At 39.6% G+C, this 19,327-nt stretch overlaps 1 protein-coding gene across 2 annotated transcripts in view; it reads left to right on the plus strand.

The window, feature by feature from the left end:
- LOC149173497 (pachytene checkpoint protein 2 homolog) overlaps positions 1-19,327 on the plus strand; it is a 347,964-nt gene that overhangs the window by 57,094 nt on the left and 271,543 nt on the right. The gene's annotated exons all lie outside the window — the stretch shown is intronic.

Genomic DNA, 19,327 nt, shown 5'->3' on the forward strand with positions numbered 1-19,327 from the left:
ACCCACAGATGCAAATCCACTGACAAAATGGGAAATCAAGAATGCTAAAGCCTTAGCTCTTATTAAATCGTCTGTGAATGATGAAATGTATGTACATATAGAGAATGCCACAGATGCATGGACTGCCTTGAAAACTTTTAAAGACCTCTTTGATACTCAGCCAGAATCAAAGAAGGTTGATCTACAGTTAAAATTGTTGCAACAAAAATTAACTGAAGATGGTGATATTCTTGAATATCTCTCCAGACTTAAGAATATTAAGCAGGAAATTATTAATGCTGGTTTTCCCGCAATTGATGATAGCTTTATGGTCACAATTGTAATTGCTGGGCTTCCTTCTTCCTATACGCATTTTTTAGAAACTTTACAAGTAACTGGGAAATTAGAAAAACTAAAGTTTGATGAACTTTGTGAAATGTTAAGTCAGCATGATAAAACTTTTGGGAAGAAGAAGAAAGTTGGTGAAGATGTTTTTCTCACAGAAGCCAGCACAAGTAAGTCTTCAGCAGATAGTTCTCGAGGAAGAGGCCGATGGAATCAGAATCAAGCAAATCGAGGTCGAAGCCAAAGTAGAGGCAACAATTTTAACAGAGGAGGAAGAAATAATTTTCAAGGTAGAGGAAACAACCAAGGAAGAGGCAATTTTCAAGCACAAGGATATAATAGTCAAGGTAGAGGACAATCTCCAAATAGAGGTCAAAGCAGAGGCAGAGGACAATCTTCAGGACGAGGAAGAGACTTTAGTCAAATTGTGTGTCGAAGATGCAACAAAGTTGGCCATTATGCTGAAGATTGTCGAACTTCACTTAATAAAATTCCCAAGTTTCAGCAGCATTCAGCACAATTTGCAAATGATCAAGATGAAGATAGCTCAGAATATGTTTTTACTTCCTCACCAGCATCACAAATTTCATCTCATCTTAGAAGTGACTATGAAGATGCCTGGATCTTGGATTCCGGGGCAACTCAGCACATGACATGTCGACGTGATTTTTTCTGGAATTTTCAAGAATGCCAACTTAATTCAATTTTTCTTGCTGATGATACAAAACATACTCCTTATGGAAAAGGAGTCGTAAAAGTTTTTCTCCCTGACATTGGAGAAAAATTGATTTCCAATGTATGGTATGTACCTAGTTTCAAGAAAAATTTGCTCTCTTTAGTCACGATTCGACAAGCAGGACATCAGGTAATTATGGAAGATGGTTTAGTGAAGATTAATTCAGTGAAACAGAATTTGAAAACAGTCATGACAGGTTATGAAGATGGAAAACTGTTACGGATGAAAGGGACAGTTATTCCAAGGCATTCTGATTTTGCAGGGGCAGTGACTACAGGTATTTCACCTATCAGACTATGGCATGTAAGATATGGACATTTGAATTTTGAGAGTCTTTCTCAATTGCAGAAACAAGGAATGGTTAAAGGACTTCCCACATTCAAAAGGGAAAATGCAAAATGTGAGGCTTGCATTTATGGCAAACAAAACCGAGAAAGTTTTCCAACAAGTTCATGGCGAGCAAACAGGCGGCTTCAACTAATTCACAGTGATGTTTGTGGTCCACTACAAACCTCATTTGGTGGTTGCAAGTATTTCTTACTATTCATTGATGATTTCAGCAGAATGACTTGGGTTTACTTCTTGAAGAACAAGTCAGAAGCATTTGATAAGTTTAAAATTTTTCGCCAACTTGTTGAAAATGAAGTCAAAGAAAAGATAGGTACTCTCAGGACGGATAATGGGGGAGAATTCACTTCAAATGAATTCAAAATCTATTGCAGTGAAAATGGCATAAGACGACATCTTCCTAATGTTTACACTCCACAGCAAAATGGAGTAGTCGAAAGAATGAACCGCACTCTGTTAGGAATGGCGAGATCCATGTTAACCTTCAAGAGGTTAAGTCCAACATATTGGGCGGAAGCAATACATACAACTGTCTACTTAAGAAACAGATCTCCAACTGCTTCTTTAGACGGAATCACACCTTATGAAGCTTGGTTTGGTTTCAAACCTCGAGTTAAACATCTTAGAGTTTTTGGGTCAGTGTGTTATGCCTTAGTTCCGAAAGAAAAACGAACTAAGCTTGACTCAAGAAGTTTAAAATGCACAATGATTGGCTATTCTGATGAGAAGAAAGGGTATCGTCTTTTGACCAATGGAAAATTCATTGTGAGCAGGGATGTCATTTTTGATGAAACAGAGAGTAAGAGTGCTGAAGAAATTGAAAGTCTTCTTTACAAATTAGAAACTAAGGGAAGTAAAAGAAATGGCAAAATGCAAAGTCAACCAACTTCACCAAATTGGTATGAACTTGATTTTCCTTCCTCTGAAGATGAGTCATCCAGTCCATCTACATCAACAACATCATCTGGGTCTTCTAGCAGTTCATCCGCATCTCCAAGCAGCAACAACGCTTCAGACAGTGAGTCTCCACATTCTTCACTGAACGACGAACATCAATTTATATTAATCCTCTTTACAATGATGGGGACTTTACAGAAGCGCAAACAAGTGAGCACCAACTTCCGAAATGGGCAGTTCAACTTTTGAAAGATGTAAAGCCTGATGAACAGAATAAAACTGGCACCCGAAGGGCACATAGAAGTGAAGGCAATTTTGCCTTGATAGCAAATGATTTTACTGAACCTTCCACATACAAAGAGGCAGTAAAACATAAAGAATGGCAACAGGCTATGGTTGACGAATATAAAGCAGTAATTGATAACAACACTTGGAAACTTGTTGATTGTCCAGCAAATGTTAAACCCATAGGATGCAAATGGGTTTACAGAATTAAGTATAATCAGAACAGTGAACTTGATGAGTATAAAGCACGACTTGTCGCAAAAGGTTTTGCGCAGCAGGAAGGCATTGATTATGACGAAACCTTTGCTCCAACAGCTAAATGGAACACCATCCGATTAACACTTGCATTGGCCGCTCAAAAAGGATGGAAAGTTCATCAAATGGATGTGAAAAGTGCTTTTCTCAACGGGGATTTACAGGAGGATGTGTATATGACCCAACCACCAGGTTTTGAAGTGGAAGGACAAGAACATAAAGTCTGCAAATTGATCAAGGCTTTATATGGATTAAAACAAGCTCCCCGAGCCTGGTATGCAAAGATGGATGATTACCTTAAGAAAGTTGGTTTTCATCGCAGTGAATCTGATGATACTTTGTATGTGCGACAACAGGGAAAATATTTGGTAATTCTTGTTATGTATGTAGATGATTTGATCATCACTGGCAATCATGATGATCATCTTACGCAGGTAAAAAAGGAGTTACATGCAGGTTTTAAGATGACAGATTTGGGATTACTTCACTACTATCTTGGAGTTGAAGTCTTCCAACGTCCACATCATATTTTCATTTCTCAGAGTAAGTATGCCGCAGAGGTTCTTCAACGATTTGGCATGCAAGATTGCAAGCCCGTTCTCACCCCCATGGAGCAAAACTTGAAACTTTCAAAATTTGAAGGGGGGGAAAAGGTGGACAGTACAACTTACAGACAATTGATTGGCAGCTTGATTTATTTGACAAATACTCGTCCTGATCTATCTTATGCAGTTAGTATTCTTTCACGTTTTATGCAGGAACCACGAGACAGCCACTGAAATGTAGCCAAAAGAGTTCTTAGATATATCCAAGGAACAAAAGATTTTGGTCTTCTTTACACAAAGACTAAATTTTTTTTACTTGGTGGATATTCCAATGCCGACTTTGCTGGAAGTATTGATGATCGAGCATCGACATCAGGATATTTAATGAACATGGGGTCAGCAGCAGTATCTTGGAGTTGTAAGAAACAAGCTACAATGGCCACTTCTTCAGCAGAAGCAGAGTACATTTCAGCATGGGAAGCAGCATGTGAAATTGTTTGGTTGCGCCGAATTTTGCAGGACTTGGGCATTTCTTAGGGAGAAGCTACATCATTGTTCATTGACAGCCAGTCAGCCATCAAACTTGCCAAGAACCCAGTTTTTCATTCAAAGACAAAGCATGTGGACACCAAGTATCATCATATCAGGTCGCTCATTGCCAAAGATATCCTCAAACCAGTTTATTGTCCTTCCAAAGATCAGATCTCCGACATTTTCACCAAATCGCTTGGCAGAATAAAATTTACTAAGTTCAGGGATGAACTTGGTATCTGTTGTAATGTATCTTTGGATCATAGGGGGGAATGTTAGATGATCCAAAAATACTTTATTATCATAGGTTATAAAATTGAAATAAAATAATTATTAATTTAAGAAATTAAATTAATAATTATTCTAGAATGATTGATTATTTTAGAGACAATTAGAATTAGTATATTGTTGTAACAAGATATGACTCTCCAAATGAGTCGTATCTTATGCTCTATTATAGGAGATTAGTTAGCTAGTTGGTTTGAATAGCATTTATTGTAAATGTACACTTGTAAGTGATCCATAATTAGAGGTAGTTAGGACATGGAGCTTATAAATAGCTCATTGCAAGAGTGTTTGGTTGTTCGGGTGTAAACTCTTGCAAATCAATTATGTAATTGTTTTTTTCTGATTAATAAAATTACGTGTCTGAGGACACTTCTGCCATTGCAGAAAACTACATAATAATAAATCCCTCATATTTGTTGCACCGATTTTCCCGCATTGGGTTTTTCTGGGGACGATTGTCCAAAAATAATGGTGTCCCTTGCGTTGTCTCAGTTTATTTCAGTTGCTGTTCTGTATATTGGTGAAAGTTGCTATTGTGTTTATTTCGATGTTTATATAATTAAATAACTTGTTAATGTAAAGAACAAGTAGGAGATAATAAACCAGAAATAACAGTAGGGATTTTTGATGTGTTAAATTTAGAAATTTTTCACATGGTATGAGAGCGATTGCATATCACAGGAGGACTGAAGATGCCAGCAGAAGAAATCTGAAAAATTAGCAGCAGAAGCAGCTATCCCGAGAGACGACGTTGTTCTAGAGCTGAAGCGACAAAGAGAAGAAGTGACACAATGCTTAGACAGTGACGCAGAGCCTGCGTCAACATTTCGAGCTAGGAGAGGGGCCAGTGCAGAGCCAAAGAGGGGTAGATCAGGCCTATGCAGTGCCCTATCATCTTTCTCAGCGAAGAAGGATCAACGCTGTGGCCAGGAGGAGCAGATTCAACCCAAGTTGTGATTGCGTAGAGCCGGAAGGGCTCAAATTATTTAGTTGTCGGGGCTAAGGGAGCTGTGTAGATTGTGATTTGAGGGGCTAGTGGGATGCTGTTTCTGTTAGTGCAGAACAGTGTCTAAGGAGACGGAACCAAGGTAGAGGGATTCACTACCTCGACAGATTTCTAGCCAAGGGATCCAAATCCGAGTTGCAGTTGCAAAGGAGGATTGCAGAGGAGTGGTTTGACAGTTGGCCAAAGGATTTCCAGGAGGGAAATCAGGACTCAGAGGGAGTCCAAAAGAGGAGTAGAGATGGTAGTAAACGGATTGAGGGATCAGGACAAATTGGATGGGGCTTCCAATTTTGTCATCTGGAAGGCCAGGATCTTGGCAATCCTGGATAAACATCGCATCAAGGACTATGCCTTGAAAACCGTAGCTATCCCAGTCGACCCAGCTACTAATGAGAAGTATGAGGAGGCCGAGGTGAAGGCAAAATGCATGATCCTTAATGGGGTCAAAGGTCATGTCATATCACATATTGCTGAGAAGAACACAACAAGGGAAATGTGGGAGGCCTTGATCACCTTATACCAGGGCTCTTCCGTGGAGCGGAAGATGTTGGAGAGTCAGTTGAGTGTTGATTTGTGGTAGCATCGGATGTGCTCTAGCCATGAAAATTGGTGGAGAGGCTAAGGCACATGAAATCTCCAAGACCTAGCAATCATTTTGAGAAATTCTATCTGGATGAGGAGTTATTGAAATAATAAATATTTTTAATGGGTTCCTAAGTCTAAACTTAGGAAAATAAAAATATTAACGGGTATTAATAAAGATAAGGATGAGAAGCTTGTAAGAGAAGAGGATCAAGTCTGTTTTAATCTTAGCCGTTGATTAGAGACTTAATCTTCGCCGTTGATTTGTCAACAGGAAAAGTATAAGAGAAGACTTGAGGGTCATTTGGAGACACACCAGCAGATACTCAGTATCTCAAGGAAAATCGATTCTCAAAGAGAAGGAGATCGATTTCAGAGGGAGAGTTGTAGGGTGGAGGAAGAGGGGGATTAGCAGCAGTCAGGGAGCTCAAAAGAAGTGATGCAAGGACTCTGAGAGACAACGCAGAGGGAGACGCAGATCAGAGAGACGCAGGGATGACGCAGAGAGGGACCAGAGCTATGTAGAGCCACGCAGAATGACGCAGGGCTGACACAGTAGAGAAAGGAAGCTCTCCAGGGTGTCAGAAAGTCTCGGAGAAAAAGTCTCAGGTGTTTTCTCCCAGTGTCTATGTAAATTTTTCTGTAAAAGTGATTGCTGCTGAAGATTAATAAAACCCTCCTCTGCTGCACCGATTTTCCCGCATTAGGTTTTTCCGGGGACAATTGTCCAAAAATAACTGTGTTGATGTGATTGATTCTTGTGCATATATTTATTTCTGTATAATGATGTGATATTTGTAGTAGAATTTATTTTAATGTTTACTGAAGGGATTTCACAAATAACTTATTGGGAATAATAAGTAGGTGAAATAAATTAGTTACTACAGTAATAGAATTTCTGTTTAGAAATTTTCACATGGTATCGGAGCAAAGATTCAATGACAGGAAGGGAAAACCAATTATGGGTCAAGAGCATGATGTAGAGGCATCCACTCTAGGAGTCTTGTGCATATTTGCAGAAGAATGCACAAGAGACAAAAATTACGATTATTCTATGTTGGCTTCCAGATTGGAAGAAGTTGTTTGCGTAGCAAGCTCTACCTCTTCGGGGGTTTGGTATATAGATAGTGGAGCTTCTTGGCATATGACAGGAATCCGAGAATGTTTTTCAGATTATCAGGAAGAAAGAATGAATTTTCATATTGCCATGGGGAATAAGGAAAAGTGTACTCCAGTAGGGAAAGGTACTATAGTTTTTCAAACAGAAACAGGAGAGCGGTTCCGAGCTACCAATGTGCTGCATGTGCCAAGACTGGGGATGAACTTACTTTCCGTATCTCAACTTCAAAGAAGGGCTATGACGTTTTCTTCATTAAGGAGAAAGTATACGTCAAACACCCGTGTTGGAAAAATAAGGTCCAGACTGAAATCAAAAGTAACAGGTTGTACAGGTTGCAACTAGAATCACCAATGGCATTGATAGGCAGTAATGGAGACAAAGATTTGAATGAACTATGGCATAGAAGGATGGGGCATTTGCACCATGGGGCTTTGAGAATTCTCAGAAAAACTGTAACAGGAGTTCTAGATCTTAGTACTGAACGAGATGATGTATGCAGAGGGTGTGCTTTGGGCAAGTATGCCAAAGCAGCATTTCCAAGAAGTAAAAATAGGGCCAAGAGTGTACTAGGATTGATACACTCAGACATCTGCGGACCGATGTCCACAAAAGCTCTTAGTGGTGCCGAATACTTCGTCACCTTCATCGATGACCATTCCAGGAAGACTTGGATCTACTTTCTGAAAACCAAAGATGAGGTTTTCGGTCGATTCAAAGAGTTCAAGGCTCTAGTGGAGAATCTGACAGGAAAGAAGATAAAAGTGTTGCGCTCAGACAATGGTGGAGAGTATGTTGACAAGGACTTCATCGATTTTTGTGCTAGGGAGGGCATTAGAAGAGAGTGGACAACTCCCTACAATCTGGAGTAGAATGGAGTAGCAGAAAGGAAGAATAGGACTATTGTGGAAGTAGCTAGGGCAATGATGTATGATCAGGATATGCCAAAATTCTTGTGGGCAGAAGCATGCAGCACGACAGTCTATGTCCAGAATAGAACTCCTCATAGGGCATTGGGCAAGATTACTCCAGAGCAGGTCTTCACCGGGAAGACACCTGAAGTTAGTCATTTCAGGATATTTGGGAGTTTAGCATATTGCCGTATACCCGAGGAGAAGAGGAAGAAGTTAGATCAAACTACAAAGAAAGGATATCTTGTGGGATATAGCGAGAATGCTAAGGCATATAGAGTCTATCTTCTGGGGAGCAGGAAGGTAGTAGTTCAATGAGATGTAAAGTTCATGCATGATAAAGCTTTCAGAAAATCTCGAGAAATGCTTTCCGAGGAGAAGTCAAAAGATGAGCCGTTGGTTAAACCACTTCAACCAGCGGAAGCTAGTACCAAAAATTCTCCTTCAGAATAGGAGGAATCACAGGAAGAGGAAGAGCTGACAGATGCACCTACTACTAGAGGAAGAATGAGCTGGGAACTCCGATAGATTCTACAAGATGCAAAAGAATTCATTGGTGCACCCAGGAACAGTAAAAGGGAGCGAAGACAGCTAGATAGATACCAGGCCTTAGTAGCTCAGGTTAGGGAACCCTCCAGTTTTCAAGAGGCTGTTCAGCATCAACTATGGGTGGATGCGATGGTGGAGGAATACAACTCTATAATGGTGAATGATGTCTGGGAAGTGGTGCCTAGGCCTCAGGATAGATCAATGGTAGGTTCGAGATGGAAATACAAGATCAGATATGCTTCAAACGACAATGTGGAGAAATACGAAGCCAGGTTTGTGACTAAGGGGTATGCTCAGAAGGAAGGAATAGACTACGAAGAGACCTTTGCCCTAGTAGCCAGGTTTACATCTATTAGAACTGTGATATCTCTTGCAGCACAGATGGGGTGGGAGATTCATAAGATGGATGTCAAGACGACATTCTTGAACGAGGTGATAGAAGAGGAAGTATACATTGAATAACCAGAAGGCTTCGAGACACATGAGAAGAAATCTCATGTATGCAGATTAAATAAAGCCTTGTATAGGCTTAAACAGGCACCTAGACCATGGTATGGTCAAATTGATGGCTACTTGCAGAAGATGGTGTTCATTAAGAGTTATGTAGATCCCAATCTCTACTATCTGGTTGTAGAAAATGAGCCTGTAGTCCTAGTATTATATGTGGATGATCTCTTCTTGACATGATCATCCAGGCTCATTGAGGACTGCAAGAAGAATCTAGCCACAAAATTCGACATGAAGGATTTGGGATAGATGCATTATTTCTTGGGGTTGGAAGTTTGGCTGCAGAAGGATGAGATCTTCCTTGGACAAGGGAGATATGCTACAAAAATCCTGAAAAGATTCAGGATGCAGGACTGTAGGCCTATGGCTACTCCAATGATTACCAACTGGAAGAAAATTGATGCATAAGAAGATAAAGATGTTGATCCCATCTTGTACAAGCAGCTCATAGGATCCTTGATGTATCTGGTCAATACCAGGCCAAACATTTGTTACGCTGTCAACACCCTCAATCAGTTCATGGTGGAACCTAAGAGGACGCATTGGGAAGCAACCAAACATGTTCTCAGGTATATATAGGGAACGATCGAGCATGGACTATTGTACACTAGAGGCAATGACATCAGACTGAGTGGGTTCACTGACGCAGATTGGGCTGGAAGTTCAGTAGATCGGAAAAGTACCACTGGGTACTGTTTCAACATTGGATTGGGGATGACTTCCTGGTGCAGTAGGAAACAGAAATCCGTAGCTCTAAGCTCAGCTAAAGTAGAATATATGGCCGCTAGCACAGCTTTGTGCAAAGCCATATGGCTTAGAAAATTGCTTGTGAACCTATTCAGTAGAAGGATGGATGCGACCAGGATCATGTGTGATAATCAGAGTTGCATCAAGCTCTCTGAGAATCCAATATTTCATGATCAGTCGAAGCACATTGATATTAGGTGTCACTTTGTCAGACACTGTGTCCAACAAGGAGCAGTACAGTTGAGCTACACTCCTACAGGAGAACAGGTGGCAGACATCCTCACCAAGGCCCTAGGAAGAACAAAGTTCATTTATTTTAGGGAGAAGATGGGGATGGTAAAGAATCCATTTCAGTAGAAGAAATGGATAAGTATTAGGTGATGCAGTGCAACAGTTAGCAGTGGCGGTGCTATGGGCAGCATGATGCAACAGATTGAGAGGGAGCTGCAGTACAGATGTAGCAGTGGCAATAGCAGTGTCATGGGCAGCAGTACAGGAAGCAGCAGTGCAGATGATGTAAGGCAGCAGGCCAGACATCAACACAGGTACCAGTGCGGAGGATTAGTGTGATGTTTCCATGGTGAAGCATTACTAGAGCACATTCCTCGCTAAGAGGGAGTGTTGATTTGTGGTAGCATCGGATGTGCTCTAGCCATGAAAATTGGTGGAGAGGCTAAGGCACATGAGATCTCCAAGACCTAGAAATCATTTTGAGAAATTCTATCCGGATGAGGAGTTATTAAAATAATTAATATTTTTAATGGGTTCCTAAGTCTAAACTTAGAAAAATAAAAATATTAATGGGTATTAATAAAGATAAGGATGAGAAGCTTGTCAGAGACGAGGATCAATTCTGTTTTAATCTTAGCCGTGGATTAGAGACTTAATCTCGGCTGTTGATTTGTCAACAGGAAAAGCATAAGAGAAGACTTGAGGGTCATTTGGAGACACACCAGCAGATACTCAGTATCTCAAGGAAAATCGATTCTTAAAGAGAAGGAGATCGATTTCAAAGGGAGAGTTGTAGGGTGGAGGAAGAGGGGGATTAGCAGCAGTCAGGGAGCTCAAAAGAAGTGACGTAGGGACTCTGAGAGACAGCGTAGAGGGAGACGCAGATGAGAGAGATGCAGGGATGATGCAGAGAGGGACTAGAGCTACGCAGAGCCATGCAGATAGACGCAGGGCTGACACAGTAGAGAAAAGAAGCTCTCCAAGGTGTCAGAATGTCTCAGAGAAAAAGTCTCAGGTGTTTTCTCCTAGTGTCTATGTAAATTTTTCTGTAAAAGTGATTGCTGCCGAAGATTAATAAAACCCTCCTCTGCTGCACCGATTTTCCCGCATTGGGTTTTTTCGGGGACAATTGTCCAAAAATAACTGTGTTGATTGATTGATTCTTGTGCATATATTTATTTCTGTATAATGATGTGATATTTGTAGTAGAATCTATTTTAATGTTTACTGAAGGGTTTTCATAAATAACTTATTGGGAATAATAAGTAGGTGAAATAAATTAGTTACTGCAGTAACATAATTTCTGTTTAGAAAATTTCACACTGAGGTCATATCAGATGCAGAAAGGAGAGGAGATAGATCACTTCCTCCTCAGGTTGCAAGGAATTCGCGACCAACGTACTTCCGTGGGGTCTACATCCGATCTAGAGTTTATGGTCAGGACTGTTCTAAATGCAGTCTCCGAGGACTAGGAGACTTTTTTCCTAAGCATCTTGGGTAGAGCGCCTCTCCCTAGTTGGGAGGAGATGTGCGCAACTCTTCGACAGGAAGAGATCAGGAGGTTGACCAAGGCGGGGACTAGTGGTAAGGGAGTTCGAGTCAAGAGAGAGGAGGAGGATGCGGCTTTAGCATCTGCAGGACAACAGGGGGTTTAGAAGAGGAAGAAGAAGAACATCTCCAAGGTCAAGTGCTTCAACTATGGGGAGTTGGGATATTATTCATCTCAGTGCCCCAGGAAGAAAGGCAAGGAAGAAGCTTCCGATTCAAAGGCAACTCTAGCTAAGGTGGAGAAAGAGGTCGAGATTGATGACGATTGTGCCATGAGTGCTCATGTGCCTCTAGAGAAGAGGTGGGGAGACATCGAGTTGTAGTCAGGAGGACCGCATACTAGGGGTAGGATCCTTGAGGTGCCCAAACTCTTGGATCACATTCGGCTACGGGAGCCCTTAACGACAGTAGCATGATGACAGGTCTCGGGTGGAGCAAAAGTGTGGTGGAGCAACAAGGCAGTGCTAGAGTGCAAAAGTCTGTAGCAAAGGTTGCAGCAGTGTGAGAGGCACAGAAGTGTTTGCAACAACGCAGTGGCAACAGAGGGAGCACAGGATAGCAACAAAGGTAGCTTCAGCATCACGAGGCTTCCAGACTGATCGAGATGTTAGTATTTGGGGAAGTTAGTTACCTACTTCTCACTAACTGGGTTACAGTGCAGCTGTTAGCAGTGGCAGTGCTAGGGGCAACATGTTGAAAGGGAGCTGCAATACAGATGTAGCAGTGGCAGTGTCATGGGCAATAGTACAGGAAGCAGGCCAAGGATCAACACAGGTGTCGGTGCGGAGGATCAGTGTGATGTTTCTATGATGAAGCATTACTAGAGCACATTCCTCGATAAGAGGGAGTGTTGATTTTTGGTAGCATAGGATGTGCTCTAGCCATTAAAATTGGTGGAGAGGCTAAGGCAAATGAGATCTCCAAGACCCAAAAATCATTTGGGGAAATTCCTCCCGGATGGAGAGATATTAAAATAATTAATATTTTTAATGAGACCCTAAGTCTAAACTAGGAAAATTAAAATATTAATGTGTATTAATATAATATGGGTGAGAAAGTTCTAAATAACGAGGATCAAACCAGATCTAATCTTAGCTGTTGATTAGGGACTTAATCTCAGCCATTGAATCGTCAACAAGAAAAGTATAAGAGGAGGCTTGAGGGTCTGTTGGAGACACACCAAGTTGATCAATCAATTCGATTTTCTCGGGCAGGGTTTGCTGAGAAATTGAGTTAGTGATCTGTTGTAGCGAGGGGCAGTTCGGTAGGAGGCTAGGAATACATATCAGAGAGGCAGAGAAAATGCCAGAGAGATAACGCAGAGGAGCCTGGGCTGACGCAGAGGTAGCCAGAGCTGACGCAGAGGCTTAAAGGGCCAGCGCAGAGGATGCAGGAGGTCGAGAAGCTGATGCAGGCAGACATGATGCAGGCAGACATAGAGGCTAGCAGAGCTGATCAGGGCTGAAGGAGCTGCGCTGTGGTGTTTTTGTGGGGTAGATAGAGAGCTGAGAGGCAGACGCAGAGTCGTAGAGGGTGACAAATCCCTTGGAGGGTGACGTAGTTCCAGAAGATAGCTTGGAGCAGCTTTCGCTGTCCAGCTAAGGAACAGTCGAAGTGGCTGTGGGACAAATCATTCGGTTGCTGATTAGCCGGAATATCTGTCTCCAGAGAAAGGTATTTCTGCCAAGGAAAATATCTGAAGGGTGAGCCATTTCTGGCACCCTTGTTGTATTGAGAAAACTGCATAATAATAAAACCCTCATATCTACTGCATCGGTTTTCCTGCATTGGGTTTTTCCGGGGACGATTGTCCAAAAATAACGATGTCCCTTGTGTTGTCTCAGTTTATTTCAGTTGCTAACTTGCTGATCTGTATATTGGTGAAGGTTGCTATTGTGTTTATTTCGATGTTTGTATGATTAAATAACTTGTTAATGTAAAGAACAAGTAGCAGATAATAAACCAGAAATAGCAGTAGGGATTCCTGATGTGTTAAATTCAGAAATTTTCACGGGCATGAAGTATGGACCATTTCTGAATATAAGATCTCGGTCCTCGTTGGATTCAAAATAGAAAGTGAAAAAACCTCTTCCACAAAATCGAATGGAGATTTGGCCTTGAGTTGAAGCAGCCTGGTTCCTTTCCACTCATTTTTGCACTGTTTTTGGAGAGGGCCAAAAGCCCGTGAACTAACCAACCAAGCCCTTTTTAGCCAGAGAAAGAGCAATTCTTCGAGGTATCGCAGGAGGCAAAACGATTTCAGGGATGTCCTCCATTCTTGTAATGAACTTGGAGATTGAAGGACACTTCAGAGGCGCACTTAGAGAGGAGAGGAGACAAGACTAGGAAAGGCCAAGGTTGCAACATCAGGGGGAGCGTAGCAGCGGAGCGAGCACCCTCCGGAGAGCGTAGCAACGGAGCGAGCCCCCTTCGGATAAGACTCTGGAGGGGCCATGGGAGGGAGAAGCAAAAGGCTGATAAGGTTTTTGACGCAGAGGGAGAGTGGAGCGCGGGAGAGCAACAATGACTTTAGTTTGTTTATTCATTAGATGGTGATAAGAACATTCTATTGGTAGATTTTGGGTCTATGTTAGGTGATTTGATTCACCATATGTCTAATAAGCTTTCTTGAAGAAAATATATTGAGTTTGTTGTTTCCCCGACCCTTGCGCTCCAAGTTCACAAATTTTGGAGGAGAGCCGACCTTCTTTGGGCTCTGAGAATTTTGTTTGGTTTTCTTACTTCGCTAAGGTTGTGGGCAATACCATAACTTTCGAAACACATTTGATCTATGGTCATTATTCATCATTTAAAAAATTATTTACTCAAAAATATTTATTTCCAAGCATTGTATATTTGTATATAACTTGTAAATTATTTTTGTAAATAAAATTTTCCAACCCTTGTTTTGCAGCTATTTGGGTTTGGGGTTTTATTTTAAATTTTATGTTTTGGGGTTTTTAGCATACTTGTAAATATTCTTTAGATTTATTTTATTTTGTAAATAATTTTTAGATTTCAAAATTGTAAATATTTATTTGATTTAAGTTTTAATTTTTTAATTAGATTTAACTTTTAATTTGAAATTCAAATTTTACTTGTAAAATTTTAATCTCACATTCAAAATTTGAAAATGGTTTCTCTAATTTGTGTCTATATATGCTAACCTTTCACCTTGTATTATGCAAATAATTTCACTAACCCTTTGCATTTTAATTTTTTCTTGTATATAATTTCTTGGGGTTTTTATTTTATTTTTGTATATATGTTTTTTTTGGGAAAATTTCTTTTTATTTGTACAGGTGAAATCTCTCAAGGGATGAAAGAAATGAGTAAACCTCTGAAGTTTCAACCCTAGACGTCTAGGGTTTTGAGCCCATTTTTGCAGGTTGCTTATTTTCAAATTAGGGAAGAAACCCATTTTTTGAAGGCCCTAGCCCTTACCCAACCTAAAAGGCTAGTGTTTGGGACCTATTTTGCAAGCATTAAGAAGGCTGTAAGCCCTACAAGGGCTAGATCTCATTGCAAACAAGAGTTTCTTCAAGGGATTGACATTTTATCTCTAATAATTTGTGATTGCAGCAGTGATAAAGGTCTGATCTCTGGGTTTTGAGCTAACATTTTGTGAGTGTAGGCGTTGAAGAGTGATTTCTCCCATTAGGCCTTGGGCTTTGCTTCTATTGCTTTCATCTCTCATTTTAATTCACTGCATAATTTATATCAGATCTGATATATTGATTTAACAATGGCATAATCATCATAATACAAGCCTAAAAAACCCACACATTAAGCTAATAATTCATACAAGACATCAAAATAAATCACTAGGGTTTGATCTATCAATTTTATTGTTTTATGTTGGCTGTCATATAATTTTCAAGGTCTGATTTGAAATTGCAGAGGTCTGATCTGAAAGTTTCAAGTCTGATATAATTGTTACAGTAGTGTATTTAGGGCATAAACACACATAAAATAAGCCTAAATTCATTAACAAGTCGCTTAAGGCATTGAACATTAATCTTGTGGTTAAACTGATTGCATATAATGTTTTAGGACTGTTGGGCAATTTCCAGATCTGAGATGTTTGCTACAGCATTTATGCAGTTATATAAACTAAACAAGAATCATCAAAATTGACTAAAGATCATCTAAAAATCATTCAAATTGATTAGCTAATCATTGGAGCTTATTTGGCATTAATATTTACGCACCTTGTTGGTTTATTAAGGATTGAATCACTGATTTTTGAGTTATTACAGATCTGATATACATCATTTTGAGGTCTGATCTGAGCATAATAAATCTGGGATTTTGACCTATAGTGAATATCATTTGAAGTTAAATGCGTTGGATTTCTAGCTTATCTTTGGCATCTTGCATCACTTCTTGATTGCTGATATAAAATTGCAGACCTCTGAATACAAGGTTGCATCGATAATAAATCACATATAAGTCTCTAAAATTGGGTGAAGAAATTTTACAATTCATAATCGTTCATGGTTGAAGTGATTTGGTCTAAATTTTAGTCATTGACATCTTGTATTGGAAATCATTGGTTAATTAGATAAGAGCTCTATGTTTCCTAAATTGCTATCATTGTTATCACTTGTTGGTCAATATCTTTGTGGAACTATTGTAAGAAGATCTTTTGCTAGTTGTTGGCACTTGTATCATTGAACACTTGGTCTTGTTTAAGATTGTCTTTCAATATATTGTTAAGTACTCTTGTTATAAGATAATCAACATCAAGTACTTGAATCACATAAACAATCTTAACTCAAGACTCACTCATAATCCTTGCATATCATTCTAGGAATATTCTTGCATCTAATAATTTACCTCCAAGCATAAGCTTGGTTGATAGACATTTAGGACAACCTTTCTCACCTAGCTTGAGGAGCCTAGCACCTCTTTAGTGGTTAACACGGTGACCTTGCAGTCGTCAGAGCCATAGTCTCTGTAGCGCCGGAGGCATCGGGTGGTTAGAACACAGGGGGAGGTATCGTTAATCAAGCCTCTGCTTGCTTCCTGTTGGCTTCTATCCCACAACCTACTCTAGAGACTAGTTCCAAAATAGTTAAGAGGAAGGAACCATCTAGAACAAACATATAATTAAAAGTAACCAAGATTCTTGCATTTCACCTAAGTCTTAGGATTTGCATAGCATATAGGTTAGTTAAGCATTCAAACAACGGTTGTTCATCCGGTCATTTGGTCCTTTAATTGATATAAAACAAATAAGTTGACTCCATAAGGCATTGGTCTCATTGATAATTAAATCTAATGTCTAAAAGCTTGCTAAATCAACCAAGTGGGTTGGCCATTCAATTGTGTCTCCCAGACTCATTGGTTGCCAACTTGTCTTTCATTTCTATCTTCCATAAGGACTAGCCCCCATAACCTGCTGTTGGGAGACAGCTAGAACGGAGTGGGCATGGATCAGAGTGACAACCCCCGCCCTGAGTCGTTGTTGCACCATGCATGTACAATCTGAGCGACAACGTGTCTTACAAGCTGCGGATGTTTGCCTGGCTTGCTGTTTGTCAAGGGTTCCCATCCAAAGCCTGGTTGGTGAAGAGCAGTCTCTTTGATGGTCTTTGTCCTGTTTGAAACCACTCTTAGATGGTGAAGTACAAGTTTTGGGATTGTGAGTTTGCTGGGATTTGCTGGAATTACATTTAAACTCAATATTCCATCCTTATTTAGGGAAAGGTCAATTGCTGTGTAGCTTTTCCTGGTTATTCCAGTTATTTGGTCCGCTCTTCCTTTTTTGGTATATGGCATTGCCTACGTATCTCTGCTGTGTTTTCTCTTTGGATGAATGATACACTGTAAGTTTGTTTTTGATGATGAGGTCAATGATCTGTCCACTTTCTGCAATATATGGAGGGATGAATGTATGCAGCTGTTGGCCAGAGGTCTTTTGTTCATTAAGGATGAAAAGTCGCTAGATGCAGCTTCATACTCTGATTTTATATCAGTTTTAGTAGCACTGAGGAAAATGATATAAGCTCTTCTCTTTTGATTTACAAGTGTAAATATTTTTCTATATATATATGATGTATTTAAAAAAACAATCCCTTTTCATTGTAATTTATATAGATTAAATTTGCCTTCCTTAAATTCCTTAATTTCTTCATGGGCCCTCAAACTCTGATCTTCTATTTTTAGGTTTAACAATCACAAACAATCGTCCAAAACACAGTCTATTCTTCATAGTCTCCGAAAACAGTATTATTCTCTGATAGCATTGTTTGTATTTTAAAGACGCATGATAGATGAGATGGAGTATAAGAAAAATATAAGTTCTGTTAAACGGAGTCATTGACAGATGTAGTATAGTGTTTTTTATTCATACATGACACAATTGTGCTACCTGATTATCCTAACTACCATCACTTAATTCTAATGACACCTTAATAACTTATAGTTGGTCACTTGAGAGCTAACCTACATCTGACCTTTATTACACACATTAGGACTCTAAACAAGACTTTAGTGTGTTACTTCTCCGACATCTTGATGTACTGTTGAGTCCCATTGACCTATTTTGGTCATTCGTGGACATAGAAGAATGTTTATCTTGCTTTCTTTCTTCCGTGCTTTTCCAAGGCATATGTTGAAGATTTGTGTGGAAGATTATTGGAGTAAAAATTATTTGTTAGTGCTGAAAAGACTTAATGCCATTAGAAGAATGGTGTTTAGGTTCATCGTTCTAAAACTATCAAGCAATTATCTTGATGCTACCTGTGATGCTGTTTTTTAATTCTTGTACATAGTCTATTGTCAAAGACCCAACGTATCAGCTTGCTTCTTAGAAATTTGTACAAGGAAACACCACTTGACTGGTGCATGCATTAATGATCAGTTGTTTATATTTTCAGTCTGGTTGCTTCGTATTCTGTTCCATCAAACTGAAAGAGAACAGTTTCTTCAATCGGGTTAAATATATCTGGAGTGGAGTAGGATCCTTTTTTGGGGAATAATATTAGTTAGCAATTAATATCAAGTAACATTCATATATTTTTTGTCCAAGAAAAATCTTGCAGGGAAACTCTCAGCAGTTCCCTGCTTTTGTGGATGTACCCAGTGCAAACCTGTTGGCACTAATCATGGTGCCTGACCCAGCAGGAACATCTTTTGAGGCATGCAACAGAGGCAGCCAGCCTCCAGAAAGGACCCCAAACCTCCTCCATGAAGTTCAGTCAACGACTCAACTCAACCACTTAAGCTAGCCCATCAGGCTATTGAGTATAGCATTCATATGTGAACACACATGCTGATAGCATGTATATAATGTAGGATTAGGATGCATGTTAGCAAAAGTCTTGATGCAATTGTCATTCTTTTCTAGATTTCAAACGTTTGCAAACATTTACCAAAATTATAAAATGCTAGTGTGTTTTTCGTAGCTTTTGAAATTTGTTATACCCATGCTCCTGTCTACATGATTTTCTTTTCCTTCTTGCTTGGTACAATAATTTTTGTTCTCTAAAGACACTCTACAGCTTCAAATGTGCCCTTCACCATTTCATAATGAGGAATAGAGGGTTTAATGAAAGAAAAATAAATAGCTACCTATAAAACGTAACTGCAAATTACTTTATCTCTGTATTTCTTTTCCCTTCTAGTTCAAATTTTGTCTCTGTTCCAACCAGTGGATTACTTTTCTGTTATTTATCCAACTATCTATTTTCCTGAAGTGCTTATGACGTGAGTTAAAAATATGATTGCTTAGTTATGGTAAACGTAAAATTTCTGTTAACCTGCAGCCATTTTTCTCTCTTTAGGTTGACTAGGAGTCAGGACTGAACTGATTACTGATTGTGATTATCACTCTAGTATCAAACTTCATCTATGTGTTTGAATCTTCCTAGGTGCTATCAACTGCTTTTAACTACACGTAATGATTATTCTTAT

Source organism: Pinus tabuliformis, chromosome 4_2 (genome assembly GCF_031772625.1).
Source record: "Pinus tabuliformis cultivar Carrire ecotype Pingquan chromosome 4_2, CPIR1, whole genome shotgun sequence".
Classification (NCBI taxonomy): Eukaryota; Viridiplantae; Streptophyta; class Pinopsida; order Pinales; family Pinaceae; genus Pinus; species Pinus tabuliformis.